The sequence below is a fragment of the Kogia breviceps genome, chromosome 7 (genome assembly GCF_026419965.1).
Source record: "Kogia breviceps isolate mKogBre1 chromosome 7, mKogBre1 haplotype 1, whole genome shotgun sequence".
Classification (NCBI taxonomy): Eukaryota; Metazoa; Chordata; class Mammalia; order Artiodactyla; family Physeteridae; genus Kogia; species Kogia breviceps.
This window is the reverse complement of record NC_081316.1, coordinates 39,143,457-39,169,356: the sequence shown is the minus strand read 5'-3', so window position 1 is coordinate 39,169,356 and position 25,900 is coordinate 39,143,457. Positions and strand designations below refer to the sequence as shown.

The 25,900-nt window shown below is 42.6% G+C and overlaps 1 protein-coding gene across 1 annotated transcript in view; it reads right to left on the bottom strand.

Annotated features, from left to right (window-relative positions):
• The window catches only part of PLEKHA7 (pleckstrin homology domain containing A7), a 242,947-nt gene extending 217,231 nt beyond the window's left edge, over positions 1 to 25,716 (bottom strand). The window contains exon 1 of the mRNA XM_067038143.1: positions 25,604 to 25,716. The gene's annotated coding sequence lies outside the window, so the exon portion shown is untranslated. The remainder of the gene's footprint in view (positions 1 to 25,603) is intronic.
• Positions 25,717 to 25,900: the final 184 nt, after the last annotated feature.

Here is a 25,900-nt window from a genome sequence, read left to right as displayed (position 1 = left end):
TTATATATAATGGAATGTTACTCAGCCATTAAAAAGAATGAAATAAAGCCATATGCAGCAACATGGATGGACCTAGAGATTATCATACTAAGCAAAGTAAGTAAGATAGAGAAAGACAAATACCATATGATATCACTTATATGTAGAATCTAAAATAAGACACAAATGAACCAATCTATGAAACAGAATCAGGGACATAGAGAACAGACTGGTGGTTGCCGAGGGGGAGAGGGAGAGGATAGGAGTGGGAGTTTGGGATTAGCAGATGCAAACTGGTATATATAGAATGGATAAACAAGGTCCTACTGTATAGCACAGGGAACTATATTCAATATCCTGTGATAAACCATAATGGAGAAGAATATGAAAAAGAATATATATATATGTATAACTGAGTCACTTTGCTATACAGCAGTAGTTAACACAACATTGTAATTCAACTACAGTTCTATAAAAAATAAATTAAAAATGAAAATATTCAAAAAAGGTTAAAAATAAAAAAGATAAAATTCATATGGGGACTTCCCTGGTGGTCTAGCAGTAAAGAATCTGCCTTCCAATGCAAGGGACACGGACTCGATCCCTGATTGGGGAATTAAGATCCCACATGCCACGGGGCAACTAAGCCCGCACACCACAACTACTGAGCTCGCGCACCTTAATGAGAGAGCCCACATGCCGCAAACTATAGAGCCCATGCTCTCTGGAGCCCGTGCACCACAACTACAGAGCCCGTGCACCCTGGGGCCCGCACGCCACAACTAGAGAGAGAAAACCCACACACCACAACTAGAGAGAAGCCCAAGTGCTGCAATGAAGAGACTGGGCGTGCCGAAACAAAAGACCCTGCATGCTGCAATTAAGACCCGACGCAGCCAAAAAAATAATAATAATAAAATAAAATAAAATTCACATGGTACCAAAAAAGACCCTGACTAGCCGAAGTCATCCTGAGAAAGAAGAACAAAGCTAGAGGCATCACACTTTCTGATTTCAAACTATACTACAAAGCTACAGTAATCAAAACAGTATGGTACTGGCATAAAAATAGATATGTAAACCAGTGGAACAGAATAGAGAGCCCAGAAATAAACCCTCACATAAGCTATCAACTGATATTTGACAAGGGAGCCAAGAATATTCAATGGGGAAAGGATAGTCTCTTCAATAAATGGGAAAACTGGATGGTCACACCCAGAAGAATGAAATTGGACCCCTATCTTACACCACTCACAAAAGTTAACTCAAATGGATTAAAGACTTAAACATAAGACCTGAAAACATAAAACTAGAAGAGAACATAGGAAAAAAAGCTCCTTGACACTGGTCTTGGCAATGATATTTTATATATGATACCAAATGCATAAGCAACAAAAGCAAAAATAAATGAGACTACATTAAACTAAAAGCTTCTGCAAAGTAACAGTCAACAAAGTGAAAAGGCAACGTACAGAATGGAAGAAAATATTTGCAAATCATACATCTGATAAAGGGTTAATATCCAAAATATGTAAGGAACTCCTACAACTCAGTAACCAAAAACAATCCAATTAAAAATGGGCAGATGGGGGCTTCCCTGGTGGCGCAGTGGCTAAGAATCCACCTGCCAATGCAGGGGACATGGGTTTGAGCCCTGGGCTGGGAAGATTCCACATACCGCAGAGCAGCTAAGCCCGTGCGCCACAACAACTGAGCCTGCGCTCTAGAGCCCATGAGCCACAACTACTGAAGCCTGTGTGCCTAGAGCCTGTGCTCCGCAACAAGAGAAGCCAACACAATGAGAAGCCTGCGCACCGCAACAAAGAGTAGCCCCCACTCGCCCCAACTAGAGAAAGCCCGCGTGCAGCAACGAAGACCCAATGCAGCCAAAAATTAAAAAAAAAAAAAAAAAAAAGGCAGAGGGGGACTTCCCTGGTGGTCTGGTGGTTAAGACTCCCCGCTTCCACTGCAAGGGGCAAGGGTTTGATCCCTGGTCTGGGAACTAAGATCCCACATGCCGCGGGGCAACTAAGCCCACGCGCCACAACTATAGAAGCCTGCGCACCTCAGTGAAAGATCCTGCATGCCGCAATGAAGATACCATGTGCTGCAACTAGACCCAGCACAGCCAAAATAAATACATATTTTTTTAAAAAGCCCCTAGAGCGGGCTTCCCTGGTGGCGCAGTGGTTGAGAGTCCGCCTGCCGATGCGGGGGACACGGGTTCGTGCCCCGGTCCGGGAAGATCCCACGTGCCGCGGAGCGGCTGGGCCCGTGAGCCATGGCCGCTGAGCCTGCGCGTCCGGAGCCTGTGCTCCGCAACGGGAGAGGCCACAGCAGAGAGAGGCCCGCGTACCGCAAAAAAAAAATTAATTAAAAAAAAAAAAAAAAAAGCCCCTAGAGCTCAGTTGGGATTTCAAATCTCAGTAGGAAGGGCCTGCCAGCAAGGCATCTTCATCTCCAAGGTGATTTCTGACTCTGATGTACACTGAGCAGGACTTCAGAAAGGGGCCAAGTCCTAGATGTGAACAATGTGGATTTCCAAGATATCAAGCACAGCAAGGCTATTGAGATCCTGAAGACAGCTGGCGAAATCAGCATGCATGTCTGCTTTTTTTCTGTACAATTATCAACATCAAAAAGAGATGACTGTGTATTAGAGCACTGCAGCACACAGCCCTCCACATGAATCTGCTAGGACAAGCTGGCAAGTCCCGTGCACAGCCACCGGGGAAACTGTACTCTTAGCCCCTCCCTGGCCCAGTAGAGTGGGGAGGATGGGAAGACAGACCACACACTAAGCCAGCCAGCCAGCCAACTGCATTACCCAAACTGTGCTGTGCTTTTAATTGCCTAGTTTTCTAGGTGACCTTCATTCCCTGAAAGGAGAAAGATGATCGTGTCTAGGTACAACCTAGCCCGTAGAGAACCCTGCTAGAAAAAGGAACTGACATTTATTGAATACCATGTGCTAGGCAATTATATATGTCATATTTTCATTAGATTACAGAAGTCAGTAGAAAAAAGAATCTTGGGGGCCTTCTATCTAATCTGCCTGGCCATCTCATCCCATCCTTATACTACTAGTTTCATACACTTTGGAGACTCCAGTGGGACCCTGCTTTCTTCCCCTTACTCCTATCCTCTCCCCCAAAAAATAAAATGCAATGTTGAGAGGAAAATATATATGTATATTTATGGATAAAATAATACAGTTCATCAAGAGATCCAATAAGAGATACCATGAAATTATTTCAATAAATGCCAAAAGATGTATTTGAGAAAACTATCACTCATTTTAAAAATTATATTAGAATCTAAAATGAAAAATAGTGACAATATCAAATGCTGGTGAGTGTGCAGAGAAACTGTCTCTCTCTCACATTGCTAGTGGGAATGTGAAATGGTATAGCCATTCTGGAAAATAGTTTGGCAGTTTCTTAAAAAACTTAACATTCACTTACCATATGTCCCAGCATTCCCACTCCTGGACATTCCAGAGAAATTAAACATGTTCACATAAAAACATATATGTGATTGTTCATAGCAGCTTTTTGTAATAGCCCCAAACTGGAAACAAACAAAATGTCCTATTGTAGCTGAATGGTTTTAAAAACTGTGGTACATCTATACCATGGAATACACTTGGTAATAAAAAGGAGCAGACTGTTGATATATACAACAACTTGAGTGGATCTCAAGGAATTATGCTGAGTGAAAAAAGCCAATCTGAAAAGGTCACATTATATGATTCCATAACATTCTCAAATTTTAAAAATTACAGAGATGGAGAACTCATCAGTGGTTGTAAGGGGTGAGGGATGGTGATGGGAAGGGGAAAGATGGATAAAAGAGTGGCATGAAGGAGATCTTTGTAGTGATGAAATAGTTCTGTATCTTGATTGCAGTGGTGGTTACACAAATCAGTAAAATAACTACAGAATGATATAGTCTGTATTCTGTAAACTATAGAATGATGTACACATACATTATACCAATGCTAATTTTCTTTTTTTTTGGCCGCGCCATGTGGGCATGCGGGATCTTAGTTCCCCAACCAGGGATTGAACCCACGCCCCCTGCAGTGGAAGCGGGGAGTCTTAACCATCAGACCGCCAGGGAAGTCCCTGTACCGATGCTAATTTTCTAATTTCGATATGATATTGTCCTGTAGTTATGTAAGATGTAACCATTGGTGAAATGGGTGGAGGGTAAATAGGGACCTCTTTACTGTCTTTACAAACTTCTGTTTGCAATCTATAATTATCTCAAAATAAAAAGTTTAAGAAATGTATTAGAAAACTACAAATAACCAGATGTTTCTTTTGAGAGTATATCTCTCAGACATACACACTCTTTAACAATGAAACATTTTAAAATATTCTCATTAAAATAAACATTTTTTTAAAAAAGAACAAGCATATCTATAGTGATGCTATTAATTAAGGTTGTTTTAGAAGTTCTTGCCAATACAATCAGACCTGAAACAGAAATAAAAGACTTAAGTATTGGGAAGGAAATAAAATTATCTTCATTTGCAGACAATAAAAATATGGCATAATGCCTTAAAATATGGAGAACAACCCTAAACTCTTAGAATTAATAAAGAAACTCAGGACCAAGATAATATCACAAAATTAATAGTTTAATAATCAGTTGAACTCTTTCCCCCATAATAATAGCAGCCAAAATATAAACAATTTAGGAATAACCCTAATGAAAAAATATATACAAAACATATGTGTAAAACCTATATGATGAAAACCACAAAGCTTTACTGATAGTCAGTGTTATAACAACTTGCTTTCAAATTTAAACCTGTAAATGTAAAACCAATAATAAAAGCAATGCATGCATTCTAATTGTTTTTGTAAGATTTAGAAATTCTTGCAATTACTAGTAACATAATGATTCAATGAATTACTAGCAAAAATGTTTATATTATCTAGCTCTGCATCACCCCAAACAGCCATTGGCCATGGGAATTATGGCTAGCCTACATTGTCTGAATTGATATGTACTGTAAGTATAAAATATAGAGCAGATTTTGAAGACTTAGTATAAAAATGTAAAATACCTAATTCATAATTGTTTATCATGATTACATGTTGTTATAATATTTTGGATACATTAAGTTATGTAAAATATATTATTAAAATAGTGGTTACTACCAAATTCAAAGCTACATATATTGGCTCACCTTTGCAGCTCACATTATATTTCAGTTGGACAGCTGGTGCTGTTTGAGCATTTTCCTTTTTTTCTTCCTTCCAGCTTTATTGAGATATAATTGACATACAGCACTGTATAAGTTTAAGGTGTACAGCATAATGATTTGACTTACATACATCATGAAGTAATTATCACAATAAGTTTAGTGAACATCCGTCAACTCATAGAGACACAAAATAAAAGAAATAGAAAAAAGTATTTCCCTTTGTGATGAGAACTCTTAGGTTTTACTGGAAACTTTCATATATAACATACAGCAGAGTTTATTATCTTTATCATGTTGTACATTACATCCTTAGTACTTATTTATCTTATAAATGGAAGTTTGTACCTTTTTTTTTCCTGGCCATGCCATGTGGTTTACAGGATCCTAGTTCCCAGACCAGCAAGCCAACCCAGGCCCTCGTTAGTGAAAGCATGGAGTGCTAACCACTGGAAGTCTGTACCTTTTGATCACCTTCATCCAGTTCCCCTTTGTGCCTCTGGTAAACACAAATCTGATCTCTTTTCTATGAGGCTGTTTCTAAAGTATAATTGACCTACAACACTATGTTAGTTCCTGTTATACAATATAGTGATTCAGTATTTCTATACATTTCAAAATGATCATCACAATAAGTCTAGTTACCGTCTGTCACCAAAGATATTATATAATTATTGACTATATTGCCCACAATGTACATTTCATACTTGTGACCCATTTATTTTGCAATAAAATAATCTCCCTCACTTATTTCTCTCCTCCCTTGCTCCCCTTCCCTCTGGCAGCCACCTATTTGTTCTCTGTATTTGTAACTGTTTCTGTTTTGTTGTATTTGTTCATTTGTTTTTTAGATTCCACATACAAATGGAATCATATAGGATTTGTCTTTCCCTGTCTGACTTATTTCATTTAACTTAATACCCTATAAGTCCATCCATTTTGACAGTAATGGCAAGATTTCATTCCTTTTTATGACTGAGTAGCATTCCATTGTGTGTGTGTATATATATATGTATATATCATATATATGTATATATATATCACATCTTCTTTATCCATTCATCTATTGATGGGGACTTAGGTTGCTTCTCGGCTATTATAAATAATGCTACAATGAACAGAGGGGTGCATATATCTTTTCTAATTAGTGTTTTCATTGGATAAATACCCAAGAGTGGTATGTACTTATTGCCATTTTGTTAATTTTGGGGTTGTTTTTGTAGTTCTTTTTTGTTCCTTTTTTCTTTTGCTCCCTTCCCTTGTGATTTGATGACTATCTTTAGTGTTATGTTTGGATTCCTTTCTCTTGTGTTTGTGCATATATCTGTTACAGATTTTTGCTTTGTGGTTACCATGAGGTTTATATATAACAATCTTTATATATACATGATTATTTTAACTTGCTGATCTCTTAAGTTTTAATGCATTTTTACAACTCCGCATTTTTACTCCATCGCCCCTCCATGTTTACCGTTTCTGATATCACATTTTACATCTTTTTGTTTTGTGGATCCCTTAACTACTTACTGCAGACATACATGAGTCTACTACTTTTGTCTTTTAACCTTCCTCTAGCTTTATACATGGTTGATTACTATCTTTACTATATATTTGCCTTCACCAATGAGATTTTTCCTTTCATACTTTTCACATTTTTAGTTGTGGCCTTTTCTTTTCTGCTTAGAGAGGTCCCTTTAGCATTTCTTATACAGCTGGTTCCATGGTGCTACACTCTTAGCTTTTGCTTGTCTGTCAAACTTTGTGTGATTTTGTGTACACCCTTTAAGAGTGGAGTCTCTTTCCAAAGACAGCCTCTTCAATAAGTGGTGCTGGGAAAACTGGATAGCTACATGTAAAAGAATGAAATTAGAACATTCCCTGACACCATATACAAAAATAAACTCAAAATGGATTAAAGGCCTAAATGTAAGGCCAGACACTCTAAAACTCTTAGAGGAAAACACAGGCAGAACACACCATGCCATAAATCACAGCAAGATCCTTTTTGACCCACCTCTTAGAGAAATAAAAATAAAAATAAACAAATGGGACCTAATGAAACTTCAAAGCTTTTGCACAGCGAAGGAAACCATAAACAAGATGAAAAGACAACGCTCAGAATGGGAGAAAATATTTGCAAATGAAGCAACTGACAAAGGATTAATCTCCAAAATTTACAAGCAGCTCATGCAGCTCAATATCAAAAAAACAAACAACCCAATCCAAAAACGGGCAGAAGACCTAAATAGACATTTCTCCAAAGAAGATATACAGATTGCCAACAAACACATGAAAGAATGCTCAACATCATTAATCATTAGAGAAATGAAAATCAAAACCACAATGAGGCATCACCTCACACTGGTCAGAATGGCTATCATAAAAATATCTAGAAACAATAAATGCTGGAGAGGGTGTGGAGAAAAGGGAGCACCCCTGCACCATTGGTGGAAATGTAAATTGATACAGCCACTATGGAGAACAGTATGGAGGCTCCTTAAAAAACTAAAAATAGAACTACCATACAACCCAGCAATCCACTACTGGGCATATACCCTGAGAAAACCATAATTCAAAAAGAGTCATGTACCACAATGTTCATTGCAGCTCTATTTACAATAGCCAGGACATGGAAGGACCCTAAATGTCCATCAACAGATGAATGGATAAAGAAGATGTGGCACATATATACAATGGAATATTACTCAGCCATAAAAAGAAACGAAAATATTACTCAGCCATAAAAAGAAACGAAATTGAGTTATTTGTAGTGAGGTGGATGGACCTAGAGTCTGTCATACAGAGTGAAGTAAGTCAGAAAGAGAAAAACAAATACCATATGCTAACACATATAATATGGAATCTTAAAAAAAAAAAGGGGTTCTGAATAACCTAGAGGCAGGACAGGAATAAAGACACAGATGTAGAGAATGGACTTGAGGACACAGGGAGGAGGAACAGTAAGCTGGGACAAAGTGAGAGAGTGGCACGGACATATATACACTACCAAATGTAAAATCGGTAGCTAGTGGGAAGCAGCCGCATAGCACAGGGAGTTCAGCTCGGTGCTTTGTGACCACCTAGAGGAGTGGGATAGGGAGGGTTCCGGGAGATGCAGAGGAAGGAGATATGGGGATGTATGTATATGTATAGCTGATTCACTTTGTTATAAAGCAGAAACTAACACACCATTGTAAAGCAATTACACTCCAATAGAGATGTGAAAAAAAAAGAAAAAGAGTGGAGTCTCTTTCCTACAGCCCTCTGGCTCTTCTGAAAGCAAGCCCTGCTGGCTTTCAAAGCCAAATGTTCTGGTGTCTTGTCTTCCTGGTGCAAGACCCCCAGTCTGAGGATCCTCATGAGGGGCTCAGACCCCTCACTCCTTAAGGAGAACATGTGCAATTGTAATTATCCTCATGTTTGGGGGTCGCCCACCTGGGGGTCTTGACTGTACTGTGTCGCCACCCCTCCTACCCATCTTGTTATGGTTCCTTTTTTATATCTTTGGTTGTAGAAGATCTTTTCTGCTAGACTTCGGGCCTTTCTCATCAATAGTTGCTCTGTAAACAGCTGTAATTTTGCTGTGCACGAGGGAGGAGGTGAGCTTAGGGTCTTCCTACGCTGCCATCTTGGCCACTCCCCCATTTTAGCTTTTCCATGTCATGCTTTCATGTACCTATAGACCTTACTACCCACTAGAATTACTTGGGAGCTTTAACAAAATGCCTGTGCCCTATCCCAAGTAATACAATTGGTGTTGGTGGCATTGGTATGACCTTAAACCTCCCCAGGTGATTCTAATATACACCCAAGATAAATAAGCACCACTACTGACCCCAAGCTATCAGGCCCTAGAGAACTCTTTTTCACATTTTTCATTTTATATAATTAAGAAAAGGCACTCTGCAGGCTAAGAAGTAACATTTGAATGTGAGTGCAAATATGTGGTGCCAGTTCCATTCTGGATCGATACCTCCTGTGATTGATCAAAACAAGATGTGAATTCTTCCCAATCATTGCCTGGTCATGGCAAATGTTTCAGTTTATAAAAACAAAGTAATGAATTTTTTTTAAGTTCTACATGATCCTCGGCTGAGTACAATTACAAATATTTGAGCTGGATGGAATTTAAAACACAGAAGGTTTGTGTGCTTTCTCCCCTTTTCTGATCATAGCATCTCTAGGAGGTGGGCAGAGCAAGAGTTTTTATCCCCATTTCTAAAGGAGGACACAGAGGCCCACAGAGGGCAAGTGGGTCTCCTAAGATTGTGTGGCTAGTCATGTAACGTAGCCTAGACTCCAACACACCTCTCTATACCTGTCCAAGGCCCTTTCCAACCTAATTATCAGGACAAATCACCACCACCCATGACAAAAGGAGATTTGTCCAGAGGAGCTTTCCCTTGATTGGCCCTGGGGAAGGACTTTAGTTTATACTAGACAGTCCTGCTGAAGTACATGGCTCTAAGCTATCAGCTTAAATGCAAAATAGTTCATGTTCAAAGATGAGTCAAAAATGTGATTCACTCAACGAAACCTGTACCCAAGAATTTTCAGCTTCCAAGAAACCAATAATGCATTATTCTCCAGTAAAAAGTCTGCTTTACTATCAAGGAGACAGTATGTAGGAGCATGAACTTTGGGGTCTAACAGATCTGCATTTGCCTCCGGGTGCTGCCCCTCACTAAGCTGTGTGAACCTGGGCATCCCACTTCTCTTATTATTGAATTGTAATAACTGTCTATTGGCGGTAGACACTGCAAAGTCCTTGAGCTTCTACAGAACATACATCATGGTCCCTCCCCTCAAGAATTCTCAGTATTTTGGAGAAGTAGATCTTTCAATACCAGAAAACCAGAGCTGCTCTAGAGCTGCTGGGAGAGCACTGCAGGAGACTGAAGACCCTGGTTCAGGAAAAAATTATATAGATTTATAGAGAAAGATAAAGCAAATGTGGCAAAAGTTTAACAACTGGTGAATCTAGGTATATGGGTATTCATTGTATATTTTGCAACTTTTCTATAGGTTGGAAAATTTTCCAGATAAAAAGTTGGCGGTGTAAAAGTTAAAAAAAATTAAATATTAAAATATTTAGTAATAAACTAGTGAGAAATATGAAAGTTTATTATGAAGAAAACTCCTAAATATTACTGAGGTTTATAAAACATGACTTGAATAAATGGGAGAGACATGCCTTGGGTAGGAAGACTCTAAATTGGGGGTGGGGACAGGAATAAGAAGTATTATGGACTGAATTGTGTCTCTGTGCCCCAAAATTCATATATAGGAGCCCTAATCCCCAATGTGACTGTATTTGGACATAGGGCCTTTAAAGAAGTAATTAAGGTTAAATGAGGTCATAAGGGTGGGGCCCTAATCCGTTAGGACTGGTGTTCTTATGAGAAGAGGGAGACCAGAGCTCATTCAATTTACACCCACAGAGGAAAGACATATGAAGACTCATCAAGAAGACAGCCATCTGCAAGTAAGGAAGAGAGGCCTCACCAGAAACGAACCCTGTTTGCACTTGGATCTGGGACTTACAGCCTTCAGACTTCAGGAAATAAATTTCTGTTGTTTAAGCCACCCAAGCCTGTGGCACTTTGTTAAGGCAGCCCAAGCCCACTAAAACAAGAAGTAAAGTGCTTGACCCAGGGCCAGGGTCCCACAGTGAGGAAACAGTGGAGCCTAGACTTGTACCCAGAGCTATCTAGGCCCTCTCTCCATGAAGTGACTGTGTGAGTCAGGTCAGTGCTTCTCAAATGTTAGTGGGTATCAAAATTGCCAGGGGCGGAAAATCAGGGATTTTTCCTTACCCTGATTCTAGGGGGTCTATATGAAGCCTGAAATTCTGCATTTTAATAAGCGATGTCCCCACCAGGTGATTCTGTTAAAGGTGGTCCCAGACCACATTTTGAGAAATGCTGCTCTAATCTGAGCCTGGAGGTTCAGAAAGATGCAGGAGGGAGCAGATGACCCTCAAAGGACATGCATGTAATATTTCTACAAAGATATGCAAAAAATATTGTTAGCCTCTGAGAAGAAGGCTTATGGGTCTGACATGAGAGTGAGACTTACTTTAAAATTCTTGTTTTGTTTCATATTTTTTAACCTGAAGCATGTGTTGTTTTTCAGTCAAAAAACTAACTTGAGGGACTTCCCCGGTGGTGCAGTGGTTGAGAAACCGCCTGCCAATGCAGGGGACACGGGTTCGATCCCTGGTCTGGGAAGATCCCAGATACTGCAGAGCAACTAAGCCCGTGTGCCACAACTACTGAACCTGCGCTCTAGAGCCCGCAAGCCACAACTACTGAGCCCACATGCCACAACTACTGAAGCTCACGCTCCCAGAGCCCGTGCTCTGCAACAAGAGAAGCCACCGCAATGAGAAGCCTGTACACCGCCAACAAAGAGTAGCTGCCCCTGCTCGCTGCAACTAGAGAAAGCCTGCGTGCAGTAACGAAGACCCACCACAGCTAAAAATAAAAAATAAAAAATCAATGGGCTTCCTTTGTGGTGCAGTGGTTGAGAATCTGCCTGCCAGTGCAGTGGACACGGGTTCGAGCCCTGGTCCAGGAGGATCCCACATGCTGCAGAGCAACTAAGCCCGTGCACCACAACTACTGAGCCTGTGCTCTAGAGCCCTCGAGCAACAACTACAGAGCCTGTGTGCCACAGCTACTGAAGCCCGCGCACCTGGAGACCGTGCTCCGCAACAAGAGAAGCCACCGTGATACGCCCATGTACCGCAACGAGGAGTGGCTCCCCCTCGCCACGGCTGGAGAAAGCCCGCGCACAGCAATGAAGACCCAACGCAGCCAAAAATAAATAAAATAAATTAATTTTTTAAAATCCCAAAAAACTAACTTGAAAAAAGAGATCATGAATTTAAAGAGCTTATTATTAGGGTACTGCCCAACATATAGTAGGTGCTTAATAAGTAAAAATTCCTTTCTTTTTTGTCTTCCACTCAAAACATTTGCCGTTCCTTCACTTCCCTCCCTTGTCCCTTCCAGTAGTATCTCCATTTGTGCATTTGATCAATATATATTAATTTAATGCATATTATATGCCAGACATGGGTCTAAGAGTATAGGTGGTTGCATAAAACAGACACAGTCCCTCCCTGCCTGAAAAGAGCATCTAGTCCCCATCCCCACCTCTGGCAATTTTGACTTCTTAACTTCTGCCTACCTAGCTCTATACAGGCCATCCCTCCACACAAGCCTAAAGTAGTTTTCCCACTCTCTTCCTTCAGAATCTGACCTAAATTCTTCTCCATGGAGCCTCTGGACCCCCAGTGATGTTCTCAGCAGAGGGACTCACTGGAGCCTAGGGCCAGCTTCCTGCTGCCCTCTGGTGGGGCTCCCTGGGGCTCACAGTCCCTCTACATTTCTAGGACCCAGGGACTTCCCTGGTGGCGCAGTGGTTGAGAATCTGCCTGCCAATGCAGGGGACACGGGTTCGAGCCCTGGTCTGGGAAGATCCCACATGCCGCGGAGCAACTAAGCCTGTGCGCCACAAGCCACAACTACTGAGCTTGCGCTCTAGAGCCCACGTGCCACAACTACTGAAGTCCACGCGCCTAGAGCCTGTGCTCTTCAACAAGAGAAGCCACTGCAATGAAGAGTAGCCCCAGCTCAACACAAATAAAGAAAGCCCGCGTGCAGCAACGAAGACCCAATGCAACCATAAATAAATAAATTCATTAAAAAATTAAAATTAAAATTAAAAATAATAGTAAATCTCTAGGACCTGCTGCTTCCTAGAGCCCGTGCTCTGCAACAAGAGAAGCCACCGCAATGAGAAACCTGCGCACCGCAATTAAGAGTAGCCCCCACTTGCTGCAACCAGAGAAAGCCCGTGTGCAGCAATGAAGACCCAACGCAGCCAAAAATAAATTTATTAAAAAATAAATCTCGGGCTTCCCTGGTGGCGCAGCAGTTGAGAGTCCGCCTGTCGATGCAGGGGACACGGGTTCGTGCCCCGGTCCGGGAAGATCCCACATGCCGTGGAGCAGCTAGGCCTGTGAGCCATGGCCACTAAGCCTGCATGTCTGGAGCCTGTGCTCCGCAACGGGAGAGGCCACAACAGTGAGAAGCCCGTGTACCGCAAAAATAAAAAATTCTCTAGTACCTGCCATTACCCACTGGCATCTGCTTCCCCTTAGGTGGTCAGGCCCCAAGGGATCTGTGTACCCATGACATACTGGCTTTCCCTGGACCCTGTGGCTCAAAGCTGGGATCTCTGTGACCCTAAGTTTGAGCCAGAATGTCCCAAAGGCCACTGTCTTTGCAGCGGCAGTGCTGTATGTGAGGGCAGTAGTACTACCCTGTGTGTGTGTAAGCGTGTCGGGGTTGAGTGGGGACTTCAGGTGAAATACCTTTAATAGAACTCTTCATTCTTTCTTTTACTGTTCGTTTTTTATCTTGTGCCACTGGCTGGTTTCCAGAGCACCCATGCATGGCCTCTGCGTGTGGCCTCCGCTCTCTCACAGCTTGGAGGCTCAGGGTCAGCCTTCCTACCCCGAGCATGAGTGATCCAGGTAACAAGGCCTTTTCTGCCCTAGCTTCAAAAGTCCTAAAGTCACTTTTTTTGAATTCTAATATTTACAAGCAAGTCACAGGCCTGGCAGATTGACAGGGAGGACGATTAGACCCCACCTCTTGAGTGGAGAACAAAGAGTTTGATATAGACAATCTCCCACACCCAGGGTGGATCCAGGCACCCCACTTACTGCCCAGCACAGGACAGTGGGCCTGAGCGGAGCCCAGTTAGAAATGGGGTGGAGGTAAGATGGGAGAGAAGCTGGACTCATCTCTCCTCGGACAATTTCACTTGATCATGGCTTCAGGTTCTACTCCTCCCTGAAGATGCTACATCTCCTGCCTAGAGCTTTTTTCTGAGCTTCAGACCAGTATGTCCAACTGCCTGCCTGCTTTCCCTTTCTGTACCTTGGTGTCTTTCGGAAAATGGAGATGCTGATGCTCTCTACTCAGTGACTGTCAGAATTAAATGAGATAATACTGATACGGCCCTTAGTGTAATGTCTCGCACATGTAAGTGCTCAGTGTTACTATTATGATTATTATTATTATTAATTTTTTTTGCAGTATGCGGGTCTCTCACTGATGTGGCCTCTCCCGTTGCGGAGCACAGGCTCCGGACGCGCAGGCCTAGCGGCCATGGCTCATGGGCTTAGTTGCTCCGCGGCATGTGGGATCTTCCCGGACCAGGGCACGAACCCGTGTCTCCTGCATCGGCAGGCGGACTCTCAACTACTGAGCCACCAGGGAAGCCCAGTGTTACTATTATTATTTGACCTAATTGGATATCTTATAGACAGTTCAAAGTCAGCATCTCCAAAACTGAACTCATAATGTACGGCCTACACCTGCCCCCCTCCACCCAGTGTTCCCTGTCTTCATGAATGACTGCCACCCCTGCTTCTGCCCGTGCCAGAGACTGGCAGTCGTCTTTCATACCTCTCTTTCACTCCCCACATCCAACCCAACACCAAGTCTCGACAGGTTTATGGTCTAGATGTTTCTCTAACTTCTCCACTCTTCTCCACCTCTACCCTGACACCTTAGTCTGAGCTGCAGTCATCTCTCCTTTGGACTCTGGCCTCCTCTCTGGTCTCCCAAATTCACTAGGTCCAGTTCATCTTGCACTCACCCTCATCCATCCTTCACCCAGCGGGCAGCCAGAATATTTAAAAAATGTAAAGCTGGGCTTCCCTGGTGGTGCAGTGGTTGAGAGTCCGCCTGCCGATGCAGGGGACGCGGGTTCGTGCCCCGGTCCGGGAAGATCCCGCGTGCCGCGGAGCGGCTGGGCCCGTGAGCCATGGCCGCTGGGCCTGTGCGTCAGGAGCCTGTGCTCCGCAACGGGAGAGGCCACAACAGTGAGAGACCCGCATGCCACACACACACACACAAAAAATGTAAAGCTAATCATGTCACTCGCCCTAATTAAAACTCTTTATCCCTATTGCTCTAAAGAAAAGACTGTCCCTTTCAAAGGCCTACAAAGTCCTGTGGGTCTGGCCCCTGCCTCCCCCCGCCCCGCCTCACTGGGCTCCCTCCTGCCACAAGGCCTTTGTACAGGCCATTTCCTGTGCCTGGAATGCCCACTGCATCTCCCCACTTCACTCCCCCGTACGTCAGACAACAGCTCAAGAGTCACATCCTCAGGGAATCCTTCTCTACCCACCTTGGTCAGAGTCCCCCACCAGACCACCCGACCACCCATAGGCTCTTTTTTTTTTTTCTTTTTTTTTTTTTTGTGGTATGGCCTCTCCCGTTGCGGAGCACAGGCTCCGGACGCACAGGCTCAGCGGCCATGGCTCACGGGCCCAGCCGCTCCACGGTATGTGGGATCCTCCTGGACCGGGGCCCGAACCCGTGTTCCCTGCATTGGCAGGCGGATTCTCAACTACTGCACCACCAGGGAAGCCCTACCCATAGGCTCTTGTAGCACCAGACCCATCTCCTTTGTAGAACTTCTTACCATTGGCATCTGCATTTGTATGGTGATCGTTTAATTAGTATCCTTCCCCTCCAAAACCCTGTAGGCTCCATGAGGGCAGGGACCCTGTGTAGTTTTGCTATTTTATCTCAAAGCCTGTAAGCATCTAGAGAAATGTTGCTGAACGAAGAAATAAATGGGCAGATTGGGCAGGGCCCAGGAAATGACTCACAGATACAGCTGATTTTCCATCCTTCAGGCAGGTGCACGGCCAGAAAGGAATGTTATGATGTAAGATAAAGTGATTTAGTCAGGACTGGAAACACATCCTCCCTGCCCCAGGGCCTCTCTTCTGGAGGTGCTGGAGACTTGAATAGTTTCACCTGCTTCCAGAACTTAGCATGGCATTGCCCGGGCAGGGGGTGGGGTGGGGTGGTTGGGGGAGGTGGCTTCCAGTCTATCTGGTCCAATCTCCTTCTTTTCTAGTTAGGATCAGCCAGGCAGTGAGACTTGCCAAAGTTCACACAGCACCTCTGGGGACCAGCGCAGGGATGGAGAAAACAGGACTCAGGCACCGACAGCCTGGGTTCCATTCTGGCTGTGCTATTCACAGACGCCCCATCCCAGGCTCTTTCCCCAGTGGTGGTGGGGACCTAAGTCTTATCACCTGAATGGCTAACTGACCACACCCCGAAATCCCAGTTCAGCTTCCTCGGTGACCCTCCTGCCATGCATTCTGGGTGGCATCCCACACCCACCCAAATGACTATTTGACTTTCCTTTCCAGCCCTACCCAATCTTTATCTTGCTTTCAAAGGTCAGACAGTAATCCTTCCACAATGTAGAGTGTGTCTCACCCCAAGCTGCTTTGAAAAAATAGGAAGAAATAAGACTTTGTTTCTAAAATCTAGTGTCCAGTCTCTGTGGCCTCATATTGGTCATGTGACCTTGGGCAAGGGATTTTACTTCCATTTTACAAGAGGAAGCTGAGGCAAAGAGACGTTTAATAATTTCTGTGGTACAGGGTTGCTGTAAAGGTCCAGTGAGATTATGGAGGCAAAAGTGTTTGTGATCCATAAGTTCCTGATCCTGAGTTAGAGGTGGTTAGAGCTCGGGGTGACTTGCATGAATAATAGCACTTTAGTTAGTTTAGTGTAGGGCTTTATAGTTACAGAAGGCAATCAGGCCCTTCGAATCTTTGTGAATTTGTTAACAGATAACTGTATTCAAGTAGGCTCTCAAGTAATGTGCCAGACCCTCTAGGAAATGTATGTGTCCAATGACAAGATTTCAGACACTGCATTAAGTTAGCTGGAGAGATTTAGGGAAAGTGGGGCTGGGGGAGGTCTGTCTAATGACCCTCAGAGGGTAGGGTACCAAATCAGTCTTCCATGAAGACCAGTCCTGCCCCAATCTTTGAGCCAAAAGCCATGCTGGCGCAGTGTTAGGGCTAGTGCTGATGGCCCATGCTGAGAGACTCCCAGATCAGTCGAAAGCCCTTTCCCTGGACTAGAAGAGTGGATGCTGGCAGAGCAGGACCCCCAGTGACACAGGACCATCCCATACCTCCAACACTAGATGGTCTCTGTCCCAAGTCCCCCTTGCATTCCAGGCCCAGTATCATGGCATCCCCACAGAGGCATCACAAAGGCAACCCAGAACCTCCAACCTCCAACCTGTTGGTCAGTGCCTGAGTGGAGAAGAGCACAGCCTCAAAGCAGCCCTCCCCACCTTGGATCCCCCAGCTCGGCTCATCCTCACGCACACTGACTGCCAGAAGCAGAGAGGACAGTGCCCTCACAGAGATAGCATGCTTTGTGCTTTTCCAAGTTCTTTCTCCTCTTCCATCTCCTCCCCCCTCACCACAGCCCTGTGAAGTAGAGCTCCATGTGAGACCCAGCAAGACACATGGTGAACTGCTACCCAGCAGTAAAAACCATACTCCTTTTGAGTGACGAGCTTCCTATCCCTGGAGGAGTTCAAGCAGAAACTGAACAGCCACCTGTAATGATCCCAACCCAAAGGAAACGGTAGGTCCTGTGGACTCTACTGTTGTGATCTCCCACCTGCTCCTGTCTCTCCAGGTCCTGTCTGTGACCACCCAAGCTCTATGAGCAACCTGCCACTCCCCTGCCCTCCTGGCCTTATAGCAAATAGCTCTATGTCTCCTACAGAATAGTCTAGCAGCTTGGCCTGGACCTGGGCCCTCCGGGAGTTGACCTAACTTCTTTCCTAGACTTTTCACTCCCTACCACTGAGTTCATCAGCCGAACTAGAATACTCACTGGACCCTCACACTGCACACGCTCCTACCTCATACTTTGCTCGTGCTGTTCCCTCTGCAGAGGAGGCCCTTTGCCTGGAGTGCATCCCTCCCCTTTCCCAGAATGCCCTTCAAAATGCAGCTCATCTGCCATCTCCTCTGTGAAGCCCTCCCAAGTTCTCTGTGATTTTTCCTTACCACTTTATCTGCACCTCTCTTCTGAAGTTAACTTCAACCTTGCGAGATGTGTATGCTTAATGACTAATGTGCCCTACCTCACACTAGTCTAAAACTCTTTTTTAAGGTGCAGGATCAGGTGTGAGTCATTAACATCTGGCATAGCACATGCATGTTGAATGAATTAGTGATGAATCCAGACCCTAAATTGCTGTTCACCGCTGTCTAGAATGCTTGTCACAAAAGTGCTCAATAAATATCTGTGGAGTGAATGAATTGCGTTTATAACTCTAGACCCTGTAGAGACTTTTAAAATGAATTATGTTGGGCATACAAAAAGACAGACTATAACAAAACCCCTTACACCTATCACCTAGCTTACGAAATAAAACCTGACACAGTTGAAACTCTCCGTGTAGCCCTGCCCAGTCTTGCCCACCTCCTTACACCTGGAGGAATCACTATCTTGATTTGGAGATTTATCATTCCCAAGCTGCTGCTACACATCACAGCAACAGGTAACAGTGTATTAAGCAGTTTGACTGCAGGTGAGACTGGGAGCCGGGAACAGCACTAGCTTAGACCTGAAAGACAACTCTTATCCTTAGCTTAAGAGAACTCTAATTTCTATTCACAGGTAAGAAAACGAGAGACAGAATTCCGTGGCAGTCAGTGATTAGGACTCCATGCTTTCACTGCAGAGGTTGTGGGTTCACTCCCTGGTCGGGGAATTAAGATCCCGCAAGCCTTGTGGCGTGGCCAAAAAAAAAAAAAAAGAAAAAAAAAGAAAATGAGAGAGAAACAATAGTAAAAAGTGCTTATACTCATTGAGACTTCTGAAGATTTAAAATTTTGATTTCTCTAATGGATATATTGTCATATATTAGGCATTAGCTAAAATATTACTCAATTTTTAAATTGGTTTGTCTAGAACATGGGTCTTTATTATTTGCACTTCTCTTTAAAAAAAAAAGAAAAACAACAAAACCTGAGAAAATGGATAAGAGGCATCAGGTATAGTGATAGGAACACCAGGCATCCTAATGGCCTTAGTTTGAGTTACCTTTTCTGAGCCTCAATTTCCCCATCTTTAAAATGCGGGTAATTTTCTCACATAAATGAATTTATGCCAAACCTCCTTCCAAAAAAATCTAGAATCAACTTTTTGGGAAGTTGTGAAAATCAAAGAAATAACAAATGTGAGAGTACTTTTAAATTATAAGAAGCTGCAGGTATAGGGTAGTGTTAGCTTCAGCGACCCCACACAGGCACACATGCACGCACGCACGCCCCCTAGTAGTAGAAAGAGTAATTGCATCTGGATACAATTCCATATTGTCTATATACTATACTGCATAGTGAGAATCCCAATTCAGATCCTTACGAGGATTACTGAACATTTGAGGAGAGCCTTTAACATAAAAGACAAACAAACAAAAAAGGATCTCAAAGAAAACAGACAATGTAGAGGCAGAAAAAGTTTATCTGTGAAACAACAGGTTTCTATGAAAAGCAAGTTCAGGGAACAAAGATGAGCTCTGAGCAGTGATGAGCTGGATCTGGCTCATAAGGGCTAACAATACCCAACTGTTACCTTCTGAGGAATTCTGAAAGCTAGTTAAGCACAGGGCATTACTCAAAATTAAATTATATAAACTCAAAGGTAAATAAATTATTTTTAAAACAATGTAAGAAATAAAGCTCATCACTTCCTAATTATTTTACATCATTTTATTATCATCTATGGTCTTGAAGTCATTTTTTTTTTTTTTTTTTTTTTGTGGCCTCTCCAGTTGCGGAGCACAGGCTCCGGACACACAGGCTCAGTGGCCATGGCTCATGGGCCCAGCCACTCCGCGGCATGTGGGATCTTCCCGGACCGGGGCACGAACCCGTGTCCCCTGCATCGGCAGGCGGATTCTCAACCACTGCACCACAAGGGAAGCCCTTGAAGTCATTTTTGTTTACTGTTTCTATATAGGCAAAATATTATATAGTTGGTCTACTGCCAAGTATCTCTTCCCAGCTCCATCCCACTGGTAGCTTGAAATTGGCCGTGATGGGAGTTTTTACATCACAGAACAGGTAAATACTACAAATCAGTGCCCACCCCCCCCCAGAGATTTAAACATTCACCAAAATACATATATGTAAATATTATATATATATACACACACACACACACACACACACATACACACACACCCTCCATCATACATATAACATTTACCAATATACCACTGGCTCTGGGAAATTAAAAATATAAAGGTAGAAATGGAAAAACTTAGTAAGACTGGAAGATAAAGTTGAAACCTCTCAAAAGGAAAAGCAATGGACAGTAGTTGGTGAAAGATGAAAAATATTAGAGGATCAGTCCAGAAATCTAATGTGCAAATAATGAGTTCCAGAAGAAGAACATAGAAAATAGTGTGGAAGAAATATTAAAGGAGTAATTCCAGAAAATTTCCCAGAACTGCAAGACAATTTTGAAACTGAAATAGCTCACTGAGTGCCTTGCAGAACAATTGAAAAAAGATAAAACCAAGGCATTATTGCAAATCTCAGAACACTAAGCAATAAAGAGACAATCCTAAAGGCATCAGGTCAAGAAAAAGAAAAAAAAACCCAAAAGAAAAAAAAAAAGGTTATAAACAAAGGAGTGGGATACAGAATGACATCTGACTTCTCAACAGTTTTTGTTCGTTTTTAGTTTAAAACAATGAGCAGTGCTAAAACTCTTTAGGAAAAATTATTTCCAATCTAGAGTCTACTCCCAGTCAAATTCTATCACTCAACAATGAGGGCTGAAAAGACTTCTTCCAAGATCTCAAAAGTTTTTTCATCTCTGGTGTACATTCATTTAACCAATATTTGAGAACCTACTATGTGCCAGACACTATTCTAAATTCTAGGGATATAGCAGTGAACGAACAAGGTCCTTGCTCTATGGGGCTTTCTTATAATCTGAAAGTATGAACACAGCATGTCAGGTAGTAATCAGTACTCAAGAACAGCGGGACTAGGGGGATGGAGTGCTGGGTGGGAGGGAGCTCTTTTAGACAGGGCCTCCGGTTGAGGTTACAGTTGAACAGAGACCTCAATGAAGGAGCAAGCCATGCAGATGTCTGGCGGAAGAACCTTCCAGGCAGAGGAATGAACAAGGGCAATGGCCCAGGGAGGAGTGTTTGTGAAACCAGGCCAGTGTGACCGGGAAGGGTGGCAGGAGATGAATGCAGAGGCCACACCACAGAGGTCCTTTGAGTTGGATACTTCCCTTTTGTCCCCCCACACCCACTTGCCACCCTGTTCTGCCGCCTGGGAAGCTGATGTTTATGGCCCATATCAACAAGCTCCCTTGACCTCTGGCTTCCTATGAGATTTGGCCAATAAGAGGCACCTACAAGAAATCAGAGGGCAGGAGTCATCTTTACCCAGATGACCTTCAGCAGCTTGGAGTTCCCCTGTGCACTTCAGGTTGGGGGTGGGTGTCCCTAATGCCTCTCCAGGGTTGCCAGCTCCAGGAAACCACAGATAGCATGCCTTGTGGCTTCCCTAAACCCCACTGGCACCTCTGTAAAGAGTTCCTTTAGTACACTCCAAATTCCTCAATTTGAGTGTGACATCCACCTGTTTTCCTGCCAGGATCCTAATACTCCCTTGTAAGGCAAGATAAGGATTTTATTCTTCAGGAGATGGGAAACCACTGGAGGTTTTTTAGCATGCGGGACACCGTGTGACTTAGATTTTAAAAGACCACTCTAGATGGATGCAGTAAACTTTGGTGGGGAGTCACAGGTAGTAAAGAATAGTTAGGAGGAGGCTTTTACAATAGCAAGGGTAAGAGAAGGTGACTCAGACTAGGGTGTTTGTAGTAGAGGTGATAAGTGGTCAAATTTGGGGATACATTGTTAAGATCAAGCCAAGAGGATGTGGTGACCAAGTGCATATATGGATGTAAGAGAAAAAAGGCAAGGTTGATTCAGGTTTTTGGTCCAAGGATGAAATCAAGTTGCCATTTATTAAGACGTAAATGTCTTGGGAGAGAGCAGGTTTGGGCTGCAAAAGTCAAGAGTTCAGTTTGGGAATATAAGTCCACATATGTATTAGAGATCCAAGTGGGGATGTAGAATTGGTGGTTGCATATCTAAGACTGGAGTTCAGAGAAGGTCTGAGCTGGAGATGGGAATTTTAGTGTACTTAACATCAAAGATAGCATTTAAAGCCAGAAACTCCATGAAATTACCTCAGAGTTGATATAAACAGGGAAGAAATGAGGTTCAAGGATTGAGCTCTTTCTTCAGGAGCTACCAGAGGATGTTTCACCAAAAGGAAGGCGTAAACCAAGAAAGAGGAAGATATATGATATGGAAATAGGGACTCTGACACTGGAGGCAGAAAGAATCCCATATTGATGGCAAAAGGAGACCCCAGAACTATAGGTCTGAAGAGTAATTTACCTGAGTTGGAGCTAGCGGGTGAGTGCCCTGGGAGTGATATCACCAAAAAACGAGAACAAAAGTAAACCTGATTGAATATATTGAGATTTAAACTATGGTTCAACATTTGGGGATGAATTAGAGATAGGAACACAGAACACTAAGCAGATGGAAGAACAAGTTAATTGCTAACATTTTCTGTAAATATATGTATTTACAGGAAATGTTAAGTATAGAATTATACATATTATATATAAACATTATATAATTATGAGAATTCCAGATGAAGAGGTATAAACTAAAAACCAAGAAATCATAGTAGGGAGTTCCCTGGTGGCCTCGTGGTTAGGATTCCGGGTTTTCACTACCATGGCCTGGTTCAATCCCTGGTCAGGGAACTGAGACTCCGCAAACCATGCAGCACTGCCACCAAAAAAAAAAAAAATCACAGTATAAGAATGGTGCTTAGAGCAATTCCATATACGTTCAAAAGAACTGAAAACAAGTACATGCACATAAATGTTCATAACAGCACTATTCAAAACAGCCAAAAGGTGGAAGCAATCAAAATATCCATCAACTGATGAATGCATAAACAAATTATGGTATATACATACAGTGGGATATTATTCAGCCGTAAAAATGAGTAACATAGATAAATGCTACAATGTGAACGAGCTCCCAAAACATCATGCCAAGTGAAAACCAGACATTAAAGGCCATACATAGTATGATTCCATTTATATGAAATATCCAGAATAGGTAAACCCTTAGGAACAGAAAGCAGATTGGTGGTTGCCAGAGGCTGGGGGGAGGGGACAATGAGGCATAACTGCTTATGAGTACAGTGTTTTATTTTGGGGTGATGAAAATGTTTTGGAACTAGATAAGGATGCTGGTTGCACAATGTACTAGATGCCACCGAATTGTTCACTTTTAAATGATGAGTTTTATGTAAATTTTACCTCAATTTTTAAAAAAAGAATGTTATTTAGAAATAAGGCATATTACATGTCAAAAAAACAGCCGAGTTGCAAGTGGTTGCCCTAGACTTTAGGCTGCAAAACGGAAGGGACTGTTTTTAGTTATAAGCCTCATAAAATAATCATGACTTTTAAAAACCAGATATATGCATAACTTCCAGTTAAAAAATAATAAGATGAACACCTGTCACTTGAAGAAAAGATGATTTTTAAATGAAAAGAACAGTTGTTGAAGGAAACCTTCAGATACTAAGAGCTCACAAATGGGTAGATCTGGACAAATTATATGCATATGCTGCTTCCAACGCCATCAAAATCAATGTTACACAGAAAAAGCATATGGGAACTTTTGTTTGAAAAGAATAATAGTCTAAGTCTGGAAGACAGATGAAGACAGACCATACTATATTTAACAAAAGGGAGAAGCAAAAAAAAATTTTTTTAATTTAAACAGACTAATCCATTTTAAAAAGAAAAAGATGATTAGGGAAAAAACATCAGGGACAGTATCAATAAAGTTCTTAAAACTTCTATAAACAAGATCAAAAGACAGAATAAACTGGGGAAAATATTTGTAACACATGATAAAGGGTTAATAACAATGTCCCAAAAGAGAAACTGGAACACAGCATAAACAGGCAATTCACAAAAAGTAAACATAAGATACTCATTAGTCATCAAAGAGGTAAAGCAGAATATCAGTCTCTTAACAAAGATTTATAAACAAAAACAATTTTCAAAGGACGTAAAGAAATGACATTCTCATACACCTTTTGGGTACTTATCAGTACACATTTGAAAGGCAGTTTGGGGACTTCCCTGGCGGTCCAGTGGTTACAAATCCGTGCTCCCAATGCAGGGGGCACGGATTCAATCCTTGGTTGGGGAACTAAGATCCTGCTTAAGACTTTAACAGTCCCAAGCCCTGAAAAAAATGAGTGGAAAACACACACGCTCACCACACACCCCTTGCCCATGTGTAATCCAAAATAAAATGTTATTTTTATTTTTATTTTTATTTTTTTTGCTGTATGCGGGCCTCTCACTGCTGTGGCCTCTCCCATTGCGGAGCACAGGCTCCGGAAGCGCAGGCTCAGCGGCCACGGCTCACGGGCTTAGGTGCTCCGCAGCATGTGGGATCTTCCCGGACCAGGGCACGAACCCGTGACCCCTGCCATCAGCAGGCGGATTCTCAACCACTGCGCCACCAGGGAAGCCCCTAAAATGTTATTTTTAAAAAAGGCAGTTTTACAAAATATAAAATATACACACTGAGAGATCCCATTTCTGGGAATTTATCTCAAGATAACTACAAGGCAAATTAGAGTAGAGTCTATGGAATACTAAGTTCCCACAACCCGTAACAAGTAAGATTATGGGATGATATGTGCAGTATATCATCATCATATATGCAGCAATGATATGATGCCCGTGTGCAAAAAGGGTCGGCGATTATATAAACAGTGATCTGGTGAGACTTAAGGTTTTCTCTGAAAGGTTTAACTACTGCCACATATTAAGAACATCATGTGATCCTCACAGTAATTTAGAGATTATTGAGATTTGACCCCCAAACCACACGGCCTTTAAGTAGCAGGGCTGTTTCTGAAAGCCAAGTTTGAACCCTCTGCCTAAAGGACTGCAGATGGATTTTACATTATTTTTTTTTTTTTTTTTGCGGTATGCGGGCCTCTCACTGTTGTGGCCTCTCCCGTTGCGGAGCACAGGCTCCGGACGCGCAGGCTCAGCGGCCATGGCTCACGGGCTTAGTTGCTCCGCGGCATGTGGGATCTTCCCGGACCAGGGCACGAACCCGCGTCTCCTGCATCGGCAGGCGGATTCTCAACCACTGCGCCACCAGGGAAGCCCTTACTTTATTATTTTTTAAGATATTAAAAAATCTCCCAATATGTAGTCCGATTATTTGCAGTAATTCTGTTGGCTTGATGGAAAAATTATAAATAGGTAAATACTTCTCCTAATTAAAAGAAACCTAGAGATGTTTGGAAACATCAAATGTTCCATGTACTATTGACTAGCTTTTGGTCCAGAACCATCAATACCCAACATTTGCCTAGCTTACCTGGGGTTTGCAAAGGATCTTGCTGTTACCTTGTTTTACTTGTGCATCACTCTTGGAGATGTTTGCCTTATTACAGTAAATTTATTTCTTGGTTTATGATAGTTAGCCACTTTTAAAACCTGAACACAAAAGCAAAGGGATTAGAAACTTACATCTAACACTATGTAAGAATTGGGTAAAATTTCCACACCTGTTTCCCATATTTGTGAGCCCATTAGGATGTGGGGCTGAGTCAGTTTGCATACTCAGCAGAGCACAGAGAGCTGCATGCCCAGCAAGAGCTGGGGAGGCAAATAT